Consider the following 16,457-nt stretch of genomic DNA (forward strand, 5'->3'; position numbering starts at 1 on the left):
GGGTGTAGGAAAGGACCATAGCTGGATTGCAATTTTGACTAATTTACAACTACATACTTCAATTTAGATTCCTGAGTACACATTGTAGGTTTTAGGTTTGCACCTGTTAGCCTTATACATTTCTCAATACATTCACAGCTACATACATCTGAAATGGAAAGGTTAACACAGAACAATGCTGGCAGACAAACAAGTAAAACACATTCTGATGGGAATATGTACTGTTGCTCTTTTCCACTTATTTGACATGCCCATTCTAAAGTATGCACACAAGCAGTGCTAAATCAGTTCACCTCAGTTAATGCATTCTACAGGACATACACATTTCTATTTTTATCAGGTACAAGTGAGATGACCCACACCAGTGTTTGGGATCACCTTTATTAATTTTGACATACATATCTGTGTACAACTCAGAACTCCACAATTACTATTCCTGTATGATCTGCACAGGGAAATGCTTTTCATTTCTAACTGTTACAGTAGCCCTGACATGGCACTTTCTTGGCAGGTTCTCTCACACACTCATACATATTCTGGTATTCCTCTCCTGCATATTGTACCTTGTTTGCTACTGATATTTGTCGTACATAGCAGCTGGGAATATTCCATTGTAATACTGGCAGCATTACACAAGCATTTATTCCTGACTTTTACAGCACAATTATATATACAAGTAGTACTACCATTACTAAAATTTTGATTTCTTACTGCTAATAATAGGAAGTATTCTGTACTCAACATACTGCTGATGCAGCCGGGACAGTCGCTGTGCATGAGCCTGCACATTCTGGGACCTATCCACAGCAGCTGTATGGTGAGACATCACACATTAATCACACGTGCACAGTCACAAGTTGACCTTTTCCATACTTAGAGATACATAAAATTGCATATTTACAGAGAGGTGGGACATCCTGCGCTTGGGCTTCTTGGATCCACTGGTCCAAGAATGCACTCCTCCTTCCCTTCTGGTCATTATGGTGATGTCATACCTGCTCATCAGTCCACGGTATGCCAGTGGCACTGGTGACATCACGTGCAAGCTGGTCCCAGGCCGCCACTTTGTAATGTGAGCCCTGGTACTGGCCCTGCAGCAGCCTGCCATCATGGCTTTTAGCTAGGAGCCCAACCATGACCCTGGACTCCTGGATGCCCCAACATTGCGCTTGGAAGTGCACTCCTTCTCCCACACCAGCCATTTTATTCCTGCTGTGTGCAATCCCAAATGGTTATGGCTATATTCCTGCCTGTGCAGTTTATATAGGGCTGTTTTCCTGCACTTTTTTGTGATTGGCCAGTTTTAATATGCTGCACTATGCTTAGCTCCATGCAAATCAACATAGCAATGCTTACACCAGCTAAGCAGAGCTGAATGCAGGTAAGCAATGCTTACACTAGCAAAGCATTGCTTAAATCTCTTTTTTTCATTAAAGTTATAACTTGTTTTTTTACATTCATATTTTACATATTCCCATGCCTACTGTGCTATACGTGAGACATATGATTGACATCTATCATTCAAATTCCTTAAAAGTTTATTCAATAATTTGGCAGAGGGGGAATTGAACCAAGCATGCTCTACTTGCTATACAATGGCAATACCACTATGCAACAGCAGCTTGATGATGTTTTCTATCACATTAGCACTTGTCTATCATTTTCAGGATTTCAGCCAAGCTAAACATAGCGGCGCTCCGCACAAACAAGCTGTGTGGCACTTAAATTTCGGATTTACTTCATGAAAAAAATTATTATTCCATTTTTTTTTATTTTTTACTCCTTTCCTCTTGCCCTACTGCTTCCATGCAGGTAGGGCAAGAGTACATACATTTGGGAGTGTGCAGTTGAAGGCTGCTGTAGATGTTTTTGTGTGTTTTATTTTTTATTTTCAGTGTTTGCAGACACTGAATGAAGTGTTAGCTATTTACATTTCAGTGTCTGAGGGCACTCATTTACTATATAATATTAGAGTCAGGCTCTAATATTATATAGTTTGACACTCAGCCATGTCAGAAAGTGCCGTACGGCACATTCAGAGCAACAGGGGTGTGTTTCAGCTGATGAGACTGCTGACACACACCCCTGCACTCGTTCCTGGTTCATGTCTGTTTAGTTTAGATAGCAGCATGCCTTCATGCATATGAAGGTGCGCTGCTATCTTAAATGGACACCAACCACTCTGTGCAAAAATAGCCTTATTTTTGCATGGAGCTTCGTGAATCCAGGGGAATGAGTTTTACTGCATCTGCATGTGAGTTTGCTGATCTGCAGCTCTGTGTGATGTGATGTTTATGCAACTGTATATATTTGCCCTTTGGCAAGTGTGTAGATTGTTGCCTGCACTCAGACACTCTGGGTGAGTTTCAGCTTGTCCAGTTGTTTGCATGCAACTTATCCTAGTATTTATCTAATCATGTTAGGTAAGAGCTCACAATCACATCCCTGCATTCAGAGCAAATACATTAAAAACATTAATTATTGCAACAAACAATTAATTATTTGACTCTTAGACCATCCATTGTTTATTTATTTTTCTCAAATATTTGTACGACTTAGAGTTTTTTCCCTATTCTGGTCATTTCTGTGGCAAACATTTTAGAAAAATTATCTGAATTTCCACATTTAGCTACATATACAACACATGAATAGGCAAGCTCAGCCTCTATGGCTTTAGCCAAATCTTTTACATGCTTCTTGCTTGGTGGTTTTCATCTTGCTTCTCCTATTTTGAATTACATCATCATTCCTGTTGGTCTTGTGATAGATGTTCATTTTTGCCTGACACTCTCTTATAATCTGTTTTCTTTTTATATTATTTTTGCTGCATCATTTTTATGTATTTATTGCACACATAAAGCTTGTCTGATAGCATATTCATTTGTTTCTTTGTTATTTCATCGGCTCTACACACATATCTACTAATCTGTCTAATATTAAATCTTCCTCATTCAAAAGTTTGCTTTTCATTCACTCTTCTGTTATGTTAAACACAGTCTTATCTCTCAACTATAATAACACAAGCAAGTTTCCAAAAGTCACAGTGCTTAGCTCTGAGTTCATTTCAGTCACATAGACATCAGTGGTTTCATATGGTTCCTGGATTTTTGTGTTATATACATAGTGCGCATGGGGGCAGATTTATTTTCAAGGCTTACACAATGGCTTGATTTCATCTTTAATTATGGATAGCTTGTTTTTATAATTGGTAGGAAAATCAAACATATTAAATACTTCAATTATTTTATCTCCTGCTATATGAAAACATGTGGCCATATAAACTAAAGCTACATTTATTTGGAAGTCCTGAAGTAATTCTTGAAGGTACAAACCTTTATGAATGGGGTTTTCAGTTCCTGAGAAGTAAGTGTAACTGCACTGATGGGTTCAAACTCATGGGTATTACCATATTCTCTTTTATTCATGAACTGTGACATGAAGGCATTATTGATCTCACATTTAGTCTGCAAGTGTCCATTTATTTTCTGATGTGATTTTCCTAGAGATGCTTGTGTGGTTTCTAGTTTTTCTCATAATGCCAGCAACTCTCTGGTATTCCTCATAGTGCATTTTATCATTATTTTAGCATTCTTAAATGTTATTGCAGCACTTTCATTTTTTAACTGCAGTGTATATTGCTGCAGGTTTGCTTCAGTAGTTCTACTCACTTCAGGGTTTGCAGTGTTGCACTCTTCCATGCAAACATTAAGATTCAAACTTGACAATCCTTACTGTCATTATTTAAAAATTGACAGCAAGTAGAAACACGTGTTCCTTTAAAGTATGTATTTTATGTATACATATGTGTGTGTGTGTGTGTGTGTGTGTGTGTGTGTGTGTGTGTGTGTGTGTGTGTGTGTGTGTGTGTGTAAATATGGTTTCACTTCATAATCTCAAAATGCTGAAATCTTGGATTTCAGCTTTTCGAAACGATGAAGCCAAACCATTCACAATCCCAAAACTCACAATCAAGAATCACACAATCACGAACATGCATACAACATACACCACATCACACACACCATTCCACCCACAGCACACAAACCACACAACCCCACACTACATATAAGCAGGGGGGCAGGCCCTCCTGCACCCCCATGTGGGGGGCTGTGCCCCCCACACCCCCCTACTTATATATACCAACTCCGAGATCGCACATAAAAAAAAAAAAATCACACCACGGCATTCTACACTAGCTGACACACAAATATACATCACACATACACAATACAAAAATATACACAAACACTCACTTTCAGACACCATACCAGCCAAACACTTCAGGTAACAAACCGGAAATGCATAAGCGCAGATTTGAGATATTCAAATTCGTTCTTATACACTTTCGGCATTCTGCATTTTCAGCTTCATGGTATCGGAATGCTGAAATTTGAGATTTCAGCATTTCGAGATTATGAAGTGAAACTATATATATATATATATATATATATATATATATATATATATATATATCAAATACAATATAACATGTGTGTGTGTGTGTGTGTGTGTGTGTGTGTGTGTGTGTGTGTGTGTGTGTGTGTGTGCAAATATATATATATCAAATACTATATATATATATATATATATATATATATATATATATATATATATATGTATATGTTGTTGTTTGTCTTTTGGCTTTTTCCCGGTAAGGGGTCGCTACAGCAGAACTCCGGTCCGCGAATGATTGGCAGTAGATTTTTATGAAACGCCGAGGTGCCAGCTCGATGCCCAACTTTCAACGAAGGCATAACTATTTACGCACGCATGTCTTTCGAACTTTACCCAACTGCGCGGAGGACATGCAGACTCCACACAGAAGGCACTCCCAAGCCAAGCCGAGAATCGAAACGGAGAACCTCTTGCTGTGAGGTAATAATGCTACCGCCGTACCACCGCGGCATCCTTTATATATATATATATATATATATATATATATATATATATCTATATATATATATATATATATATATATATATATATATATATATGTGTGTGTGTGTGTGTGTAAATATATACATATATTTATGAATTTATGTATATATTTCCACACACACACACACACACACACACACACACACACACACACACATTATATTGTATTTGACATATATAGATGGATTCACTTTATAATCTCAAAATGCTGACATGTCGAATTTCATTATATTGAGACCATAAAGTTGACTCCTCAAATACCACCAGTCCAAAACTGCGAAACTTAAAATCGCGAATATATATCATACACCATAATACCCAGACTACAAAAAAAAAAAAAAAAACACACACACACAAACATAACAACACACATGTACAAACCTACCCCCCATATATTCTAACTCCAAGATCGCTCCAAACAGTAAAAGATAGCAAACTCACAACCAGACATTCTACAGTCCCTTGCACACACATCACATATATACAAACACCACCATATTCAACAGTTAAACACTCATACTTTTACCTGCCTACCCTAACCCACATGTACAACTTCCAAACACACTCACATACACTCACTTACCCAAAACCCTTACAAAATAGTCACTTACCTTAAAATCCACCTAAATCCACACACATCATCACACACCATCCACACAATACACTCCACGTCATGTACCATTAAACCATAACCACTAATTCAACATATCCAGATTTGTGGTTATGCACTTTTGCTATTCGGCAGAGTCAACTTTATGGTCTTGATATACTGAAATTCGACATTTCAGTATTTTGAGATTATAAAGTGAATATATATATATATATATATATATATATATATATATATATATATCTAATACAATATAACATAAATATATATATATATATATATATATATATATAAAATATATCTAATACAATATAACATAAATATATATATATATATATATATATATATATATATATGATCTGCTACAAGAAAATGAGGATCTGAAGTTACATGCTTCCATTTCTAAAGCTAAGTTTGATTATTTAGAAGATGCACTAACAGGGCAGGAGGATAGAGTTCATATTACAACAAACTAAGATTCTGTGGTTTTCCAGAGAGAGCAGAGGTTCCAGATTTTAGAAGCTTCCTTCATTGATATCTGTTGAAATGGACATGCTTAGCATCAAAAGAACTTTTTAGAGAGAGAGGTTAGTTTGTGGCATTGAATCCAGCCTGCTCTTTGGGACAGATGGCTCAACTCATCGTGCACTTTGCTTCGTACTGCTGTAAGATAATAATTCTATCTTTACTCTGGAAGGTAGGTGAAAATTGGACTTTTAGGGACAGCAGATTTGTTGTGGAGCAAGACTTTTCATGGGTGATGAGAAAAATAAGAGAGACATGCATCCTTGTCCAAAAATTACAGTGTTCTAAATGTTATAGATTTGAAACTGCTAAATACAGCTCAGCAGATTTTTTAAATGTGGTCCTAAAACCTTAGTTACCACAGAAGAAGTACTGAAAGCATTACAAAGTGCATCTGCCACATCAAGGGGAGAATCATCGCAAGCAGGCAGAAATGGATCTGAGTAATAAATCCAGGGCTGTTTCCATTATTCAAGGGGAAAACCATTGCAAGCACAGGCAGAGATGGATCTGAGTAATAAATCCAGGGCTGTTTCCATTATTCAAGGGGAAAACCATTGCAAGCACAGGCAGAGATGGATCTGATAAGAAATCCTAGGATGTTTCCATTATTTAAGCAATACCAAGCTATGAAGAGCAGGGCCAAAGAATCTATAGAGTTGAGGAAGAAAGCAAAGGAATCTAATAAATTGCTGCCACAGGTGAACTAGATTTGACACATCTTATTGTTGACTGATGCTTTCTTCTGGATAAACCTAGATTGTCTCCATATTAACTTATGGTGATTTAATAAGTTAACACTGCATAAACACTGTTCAGTTGAAAGGACTGGCCACAAAAACACTTCTTAAGAAATTACTTGCAAGTTATGAATCTGTGATTACTAAATAGCTAACCACTGGTGATGGGTAGAACAGAGATCTTTAACAGAACTGTTTATTTATGTATTTATTTTTTGTTTGCTCTGAGGTAAATGTATAAGTGTCTTGGCTAAAGCAGCTTAACTATCATTATAAATAATTCTGCTATGGTGATTATTTCTTCCACTTACATGTTGTAATGTAATAATAATATTTTTAGAAATGCCAGCTGGACATTGATATGGTCTCAGAAACTATGTTTGAATTTGATTCTGTTCTGCTTGTTGAATGTCATGAAGGTATGGAAAGATATCACTCTATCACTGCATGATCATGAATACACACATTACTTGATCTGTCCCAAGGAAGGGAGAAGTAATTAGACAAACAACCTGATTTCTCTCAGCACTGCTTGGGACTATTGAGTAATGGTTAACATGACTGCTGCTGTATGCTAGCTGGTGTTTTATTTACCATTACAATGCTCTCTAAAATCTCTTATTTTTCATAATAAAAACATAATTAGAACACTTAATTTAATTTATGAGGGAGTGCTAGAGAGCAAAGCATTCATGAATGTTGCTCTAAGGCAGGTTTGGATTTTTACTTTATAAAAATAGGAATAAGTACATGTTATTTAAGTCATACTGCTACAGACTTTTTAAAGCACAACAATAGAAAGAAGGTTGGGGAGGTAAGGGAAGATGTTTCTACAGCCTCCTAGCATATGTGCTGCAATGTTGTCTTAACTGATATGAAAACAGGTTTGAGCCCATTTGTTAATAGGGAATTGCTTTACTCACTTTAGAAAGCTAACAATGTGCACATAAGATGTTATGGAGAGGGGTGCTGGTCTTACAGTGCCAACCGGGATACCGTTACAAATAATTTATGAAATAAAACTGGAGAAAATGTTTTTGGGGGTGAGTTATTAACTTGAAAAAGATATGAAGGATCTTGGAAAAAATACTTGGAGTAGAAGTGGTGATGATCTCTCCTCTTGGACAAGTTTGAATGATTAATTTATTTTCAGTAATTGTATTAGGAAGCTGTGATGAAAGAGAGAGAGAGAGAGAGAGAGAGAGAGAGAGAGAGACTGATTATAGTAAAGGCTGTTTCACAATGTGAGATACATATCACACTGCAGTGCCAAGTCTACTGATGTTACCTTGCAATGTAAATGGAGTCGCTAGTGCAGGAAAAAAGAGAGAGGCTCCTGAACTTAATTAATAATGAAAAATACACTTTTATTGTTACAGGAAATGCACATAACATATGCCGAATACTCTAAATTGACAAGTAAGGGTTATAAATTGCTTCCACAAAGCCATCATGAATGAAGGCGGCACAGAAGGTTAGTAGTGCTTGGGAAAAATAATCTAAATTGGAAAGAAGGACCAACTGCTGGTGAAGATGGATTTTTAGTAGGATGGAAAGACAGGGTTGAAGGGACGAAATTAACTTTAATATCTATTTTTCTTCCTCCCATGATGAAACTTGCAATGGTTAGGAAATAAATTCTACAAATAAATGCCTTTGTTGAAGGCATTCTGTTGATAGCAGGGGACTGTAATACAATGATCAGGAACAATGGCTGTGTACATGTACTAAACCAGATTGATACCACCTCCTCTTGCTAAACCACCTTTAAACCTACCTCAACAATTATATCTGTTCATATTTCCTTCACTTTTTATTCAGGAAGTATTACAATTTTTCTAGTTTGATCCAACTTTTTCTATCCCTACCTGAACTTGTACATAATCCAAACTAGCTTTTTAGAGATTCATATTATCCCAAAATTGTGAGTATTTATGAACATAAGACATTTTACAGATAATAGTTATTAGTTTTACTCTCTCTCTATGTCTGACCTCCTGCTCTAAATCTGTCATACCTTCCTTCTATAGTTACTTCTACTGCTCTTAACATCACTACACCTACTATCTTAGACCAAATGTATGGTAAAGTGTTATTTTTACAACTTAATGTATTGTTGGAATGTTTTTTTTCTTTAAGTAGATGCTTAGTATCTATAGTCACTTTGTATAATCCTGTTTGGAGCTTTTCTCCCCGGGCCTCTACTGAAAATGGACATATATCCAGTTAGACTAACCCGGTCAACAAATGTAAAATAAAATAAAATAAAATAAAATAAATAAATAAACTATAGAAGATATAGAGACAGAGGCAACAATCTAATGCAGAAAAGAAAACTAAATAGCTGTTGAGAAATCTGGGATTGGTAGACAGATGGTGGAAAGATGGACGAGCACAAGCAGATGTGGACTATACATACAATGGTAGTAAAGGTAAGGTTTGGTCAAGATTCGTCAAGACAGTTGTACAAAGTTTTGATGCCAGATTGATAAAATGGAGGTTGGTCTGATTATTTACTCAGATCATGTCTATATTAAATGGACATTTCATTTGAGAGCAAGTGATTTCTCTATGTCCCATTGGAAATTTCCTACTTTCCTCTTAGAGTTGGAAGCCTTTGTACAATGGTTAAAGTTTGAGATGGATAGGTTACTTAACCAAGTAAAAGAGGTAAACCGCTATGAGCAGGATAACTGTAAAACACAACTGGGAATATTGGTGTAGGCAAAAATAAATGAACTGAGGAATAAAAGGGAAGGGTTTAGCCAAATCTGATGAAAGAACTGAGGGACTTACAAGTAGATGGAAGTAGAAGCTCAATAGTGGTAGAGGTTAAAAATGGAATGAGGGACACTCATGCACAAATTACAAAAAAATGAAGATGAGAGGATATGGCTGCACACAATGGCTTTGGATGAAACTTTTCTGACAAACATGCTAAAAGCTGTTGGCAGCCAGATTACAGCAAGTGGCAGTGCATTGGGTAGTATGTCAGTTAAGAGATCTGGATGGGAGGGCACTTTAAGACTCTTTACCAGATATTAGGAAGATTTCTACTTCTTATTATGCAATCCTCTACGAAGGATGAACTAATAGCACAGAAACAGGAAAGAATACAACACATAGTCCCTCATCACTATGGCTCCCAAAATTAACTGAGGAAATAAGCATTACATTTGTAAAACTGATCACAGCAGAAGAGATAACATATGCGCTGTTGAGGCAAATGAATGGGAAAACCACATGACTTGATGGCACTGTAGAAGTATGGACGTTATCACAAGAACAGATAATCCAGATCTAAGCAAAATTATTTAATAAAATAATACCAGGGGAGGAAGTGTCAAGATCTTGGAAGGAGGGTCTTATGTTTCTTATACCTAAAGAAGGTAAAGATATTACAAATCCAAACTCCTGTATGCCTATGACAGTTTTAAACCATGATTATAAGACATATATGTCAATCTTGCGGGCAATCTTGGTGGCTCCAGTATTAACAATGCTAACACATTATGATCAAATGTGTTTTATAGTGACCAGGAGAAATTTTGACAATATCTCAAAAACACTAATGATATCAGGGGAAGTTAATCAAGAGGAATGGCAGTTAGTGATAATCTCCCTGGATTCAGATAAAAGCATTTGTTAAGAAAGACTGGGGTTTCTAAGCTAGGATCTTGTAGAACATGAATTTCCCTGATCAATTTATGATGCGTCAGAGGTTATATAATCACTACATAGCAAGGGTTAATATGATGGGGGTTTTATCAAAACCCTTCAGGGCTGTCCACTCTCCCCCATTATTATTTGTTTTATATCTGGAGCTGTTGGCCATATGGATCAAATTCTCTCACATTAGTGTCTTTCATTGGTATAATTCTCATCTTAAACTAGCACTGTACACAAACAATAGAATTATTACATTGTTGCAACTCATGCAGGACATACCATAACTTATGGAAATTTTGAAATGGTTTGAGGAAATATCAGGCTATAAAATAAATCCAAAATGGATCAAGAAGGCAAAGGTCAGTGAGTAACAGTGGTTACCCCAAGGGTTTGGTATGGGACTTGACTAAAGTGCTACTAGAGTACCGCAACTATAGGGGAAGGGTCAGATGGTCCATTCTTTTGTCATCAGCAAGGTGAACCTCTGACACAGTATCATGTGAGAGTAGTTTTAAAGGAAGCAATCAAGTTGAGTGGCCTAGACTCAGATAAATATACATTACATTCCTTTCTAATAGGTGCAGCCTCATTTGCACATGCAATGGGAGTTTCACAGACCGACATTATGAAGATGGGCAGGTGGAAGTCCAATGGTTATAAAGGCTATGTAAGGTGTAAATGGCTTTAAATCTTGTCCTTTATATTTCAGCTCTCACATTTTTAGATCAGGAATACATCTGGATAGTGGGTCATTCTTTCATTCGGAGACTCCATCGCTTTGCCCAGGGCAGGCAGGGCTTCTCCTTCCAAGGAGGAAAAAAAGCTTCTTGCAAAGCAAGTTGGTTTGGTGTATCAGGAATGAATCTCAGGGCAGTACTACAGCAAGCTGCAAGAAGCGATAAATCTCCTACTGCCATTTTATTGCACCTAGGGGGTAATGATATCTGTCAACATCCAGTAAAAGAGCTAATTGGTTTGATGGTACAAGAGGTATATTGTATGCATGAATACTGGACACATGCTATTATCTGCTGGTCAGAAGTGGTACAGAGAAAAAAATGGAGGGGGTTAGGTCCATTAAAGCCGTGGAGAGAATGAGAAGGAGAATTAATAACTCTATGGATAAGGTGTTAAGGGGCATTAACGGGTTGTACATTCCTCACCCTGGCATTCAGGTCTGGTGGCCAGACAGGTATGATGAGGATGGGGTTCATTTATCTGAAAAAGGTTTGGGGATTTTTTATAAGGAATTGCAAGCTGGTTTAGCTTTGAAGGGCATTCACTTAGGATAGGTTGAGATGTGCTGGCGGAAGGGAGGAATATTCCTCCCTTCTGTGGCGGAAGACAGGAAAGGTAGGGGAGGCCAAGGTAAGTGGGGGGAGGTCACAGGACTCTTCAGCTGGACCTTCCACAGGCCAGATAGCCCCAATGGATTGTTGCCAGGGGACTTACTAGCCTGGCAATGGCTCCTTTGCAGATTGTAAGGCGGCCCAGAGGAATTGTGATGAATTGTGAAATGAAAAAGCTGTTATCATGTGGGTATGTTGAATCAGAAGGGCCGGATATCAATGTGCTGTCTGTTGTCCTGTAGGTTTAGGGGAATGCTATGAAAGAAATAAAATGGCCTCCCTGACATTCCTGCCTTGTGCTCATCTCACAATAATTGGTTTCTATTTGAGTAAATGACAATAAACACATGGCTGCTGCCATTTAATCCATCTGAGATCTCTGTGTTTTTTATTGAATATGCAGTTTGTGGCAACCCCTGATTTGTAAAGCATGCAACTTTGATACATTTATTGTCAATGGTGTCAGGGAATGATAATGCTCTCAGCCGGTTTTTGGATATGGCTCAAAGGGTGATATGGATTATTAAATGAACTATGAACACTATTTGATATGGAGCATTAAATGAATTGAACACTATGTTAAATGTTTTATAAACAATCATTCTGTTGGCATCAATGACAAGGTAAGATATTGGTTCACTAAACTTTATTAAAAGCAGGTAGAGCTGTACCAATCTCAGACAATTTCTTTACTCACTTTAGAAAGCTAACAATGTGCACATAAGATGTTATGGAGAGGGGTGCTGGTCTTACAGTGCCAACCGGGATACCGTTACAAATAATTTATGAAATAAAACTGGAGAAAATGTTTTTGGGGGTGAGTTATTAACTTGAAAAATATATGAAGGATCTTGGAAAGAAATACTTTGAGTAGAAGAGGTGATGATGTCTCCTCTTGGACACGTTTGAATGATCAGTTTATTTTCAGTAATTATATTAGGAAACTGTGATGAAAGGGAGAGAGAGAGAGAGAGAGAGAGAGAGAGAGACTGATTATAGTAAAGGCTGTTTCACAATGTGAGATACATATCACACTGCAGTGCCAAGTCTACTGATGTTACCTTGCAATGTAAATGGAGTCGCTAGTGCAGGAAAAAAGAGAGAGGCTCCTGAACTTAATTAATAATGAAAAATACACTTTTATTGTTACAGGAAGTGCACATAACATATGCTGAATACTGTAACTTGACAAGTAAGGGTTATAAATTGCTTCCACAAAGCCGTCATGAATGAAGGCGGCACAGAAGTTTGGTAGTACTTGGGAAAAATAATCTAAATTGGATAGAAGGACCAACTGCTAGTGAAGATGGATTTTTAGCAGGATGGAAAGACAGGGTAGAAGGGATGAAATTAACTTTAATATCTATTTTTCTTCCTCCCATGGTGAAACTTGCAATGGTTAGGAAATAAATTCTACAAATAAATGCCTTTGTTGAAGGCATTCTGTTGATAGCAGGGGACTATAATACAATGATCAGGAACAATGGCTGTGTACATGTACTAAACCAGATTGATACCCCCACTGCAGAAGTGCAGTGGGTACTATTTCAGTTAAGATATCTGGATGGGAGGGCACATTAAGACTCTTTACCAGATATTAGGAAGATTTCTACTTCTTATTATGCAATCCTCTATGAAGGGTGAACTAATAGCACAAAAACAGGAAAGAATACAACACATATTCTCTCATCACTATGGCTCCCAAAATTAACTGAGGAAATAAGCATTACACTTGTAAAACTGATCACAGCAGAAGAGATAACATATGCCCTGTTGAGGCAAATGAATGGGAAAACCACAGGACTTGATGGCACTGTAGAAGTATGAAAGTTATCACTAGAACAGGTAATCCAGATCTGGGCAAAATTATTTAATAAAATGATACCAGGGAGGAAGTGTCAAGATCTTGGAAGGAAGGTCTTATGGTTCTTATACCTAAAGATGGTAAAGATATTACAAATCCAAACTCCTATAGGCCTATGACAGTTTTAAATCATGATTATAAGACATATATCTCAATCATGGGGGCAAAGTTGGCTCCAGTATTAACAATGCTAATACATTATGATCAAATGTGTTTTATAGTGACCAGGAGAAATTTTGACAATATCTCAAAAACACTAATGATATTAGGGGAAGTTAATCAAGAGGAATGCCAGTTAGTGATAATCTCCCTGAATGCATAAAAAAGCATTTGTTAAGAAAGACTGGGGTTTCTAAGCTACGATCTTGCAGAACATAAATTTCCCTGATCAATTTATGATGCGTCAGAGGTTATATAATCACTACATAGCAAGGGTTAATATGATGGGGGTTTTATCAAAACCCTTCAAGGCTGTCCACTCTCCCCCATTATTATTTGCTTTATATCTGGAGCTGTTGGCCACATGGATCAAAGTCTCTCACATTAGTGTCTTTCATTGGTATAATTCTCATCTTAAACTAGCACTGTACACAAACAATAGAATTGTTACATTGTTGCAACTCATGCAGGACATACCACAATTGATGGAAATTTTGAAATGGTTTGAGGAAATATCAGGCTATAAAATAAATGAGGAAAATGTTAAGACAACTGGACGTAACATACAAAATCAGAAGGAATTAGAAGAAATACACCCAGGATGGTAGAAAGAAGACCACCTTCGATACATGGGAATTATGTTATTCAATACATATGAAACCTCCATGATGATATCTTAGCAGATTATCTGGGAGAAAATTAGAGACAATTTATGAAAACTAATTTTACCAGATTTAGACTAGGATCAAAGATTCCAGGTGTTACACTGGCACTTAATACTCCATTTGTTGTATCTAGGACAATCCTGTTGGTCATGGCCAGTAAAGGCAAAATTTAAGTAACTGGATAAGAGATTTCATAGGGCATGGAGATAAACCAATAATACAATAAGAGAGATTAATACTACCTAGGGATATTGGGGAGGGGGGTTAGGAGTACCTGATATAGAAAGATGCTACAAATTAAAGTACTTAGCAATTCTAGCTAAGATAAGCAGACCTGAGCTAGAACCAAAGGTGAAAAAATGCTGTTGGTGAAGAATGGTTAAGCTTAATTGATGAATTAGAAGCTTTTTGAGTAAAGGAGGCAAAGGTAATATGCTCTATCTGTTTTGATGGGCTACTTAAGGAGGTTACAACTTTTATTAGAGGAAAGATATACAACCCTTGAAAACCACAAATCTTGCCAGATGAAGCACAGACATCAACCTCAATGGTGTCTGATCCAGTGGGGGATTTGGGAAAGATGAGCACTATTTATTTATTTACTGACATTTGGTGACCAGAAAAGTCCAAATGGGTCAGGAACCCATTTTCAGTGCAGGCCGGGGAGAAAAGATCCAGAAATTAACAAAGTACAATCATTAAGTATAAATAATTGTTTTAAAAGAAAGAGCAGTGACAAGATATTAAAATAAAAACATATATAGTGTAGCCATATATTACTAGTACAATTTATGTACAATCAAAATAAAGATTTCCATGGTTTGCATATAAGAGATAATTCATGTCTGTGAATGTTTTGTTGAGATAAAGATCAAGCCAATCAGACTTGTTAAAATTAGCATGCAGCCAATAGAACATTTTAATATGTAAGTAATAGGGCAGATGTTTAGTAATGAGTTTAATGTTGGGAGAAGTAGATGCATATAGATGTAGTAGAAGAGGCGGGGGGATTAGTTGAGAGAGACGAGATGAGATAGAGGAATTAGTGTGAGAAAGTTAGATTAAGATCCATTGTAGACAATAATTATGGTGAGAGATATGGTAGGAGTGGATGAAAGAATTTAAGTTCAGTATAAGGGAGAAATTTATGAAGAAGGAAATGTAAGAAGAAAGATGGTGTTATGGAAGCCAGGACAGGAGATATTAGTAGTTAGGGAAGCTTAAAGAGATAGGAGTTAGCAGACTATAGCAAAGATGCTTAGGTCAGCTGGTTGTTGCATAAGAGCAAGAGCAGTTATGAGAATTAAGGTAGTTGTCTTTATGTGTAAATGTAAATGTCCTGAGGAATTTAGTGGCACTAATTTTTGGTGGTAGAGTATTCCATAGTTTACCAATGGCATAGCAATAAAGGCATTGTCCAGCTCTTTGGTAGGTTTAAGCACTTGTCAAAGTAGTTTGTTAGTGGGGTGGAGATTTCTGGATGGAGTATAATGCTGTAAGGTTTATAGATTATTTTGTGAGCTAGAGAGAGTTGAAATAAGTTTAGATATTGAGGGAATTCTAGCCAATTATATTGAGGGAATTCTAGCTAATTTAGTTTTTTTTTGAGGGCTAAAGAGTAGTGGGTGTGGTTTGGTAGACCAGTTGCAAATTTGGCAATTTTGTGATAACATGATTGTAGTTTGTTCTTTAAGGTTGTGTGAAGATTTGTAAGAATAGGAGCTCAACAAACAAGGGAGGGGAATAGAAAGGTACTGGCTAATGTACTTTTGGTGGAGGCATCCATAAAATGTTTATGCCTGTAACATTTGTCAGGTTTGATGTGTGTATTCTTAATTGATTATGTATGAGTTGTTTGAAGGTAAGTTATGTGTCTATAATGATACCTAGAAGTTTTGCATGAGCAACAATTTCAATCTGAGTTTTGTTTTGTGAATA

Source organism: Protopterus annectens, chromosome 2.part1, assembly GCF_019279795.1.
Source record: "Protopterus annectens isolate FY-2018-M chromosome 2.part1, PAN1.0, whole genome shotgun sequence".
Taxonomy (NCBI): domain Eukaryota; kingdom Metazoa; phylum Chordata; order Ceratodontiformes; family Protopteridae; genus Protopterus; species Protopterus annectens.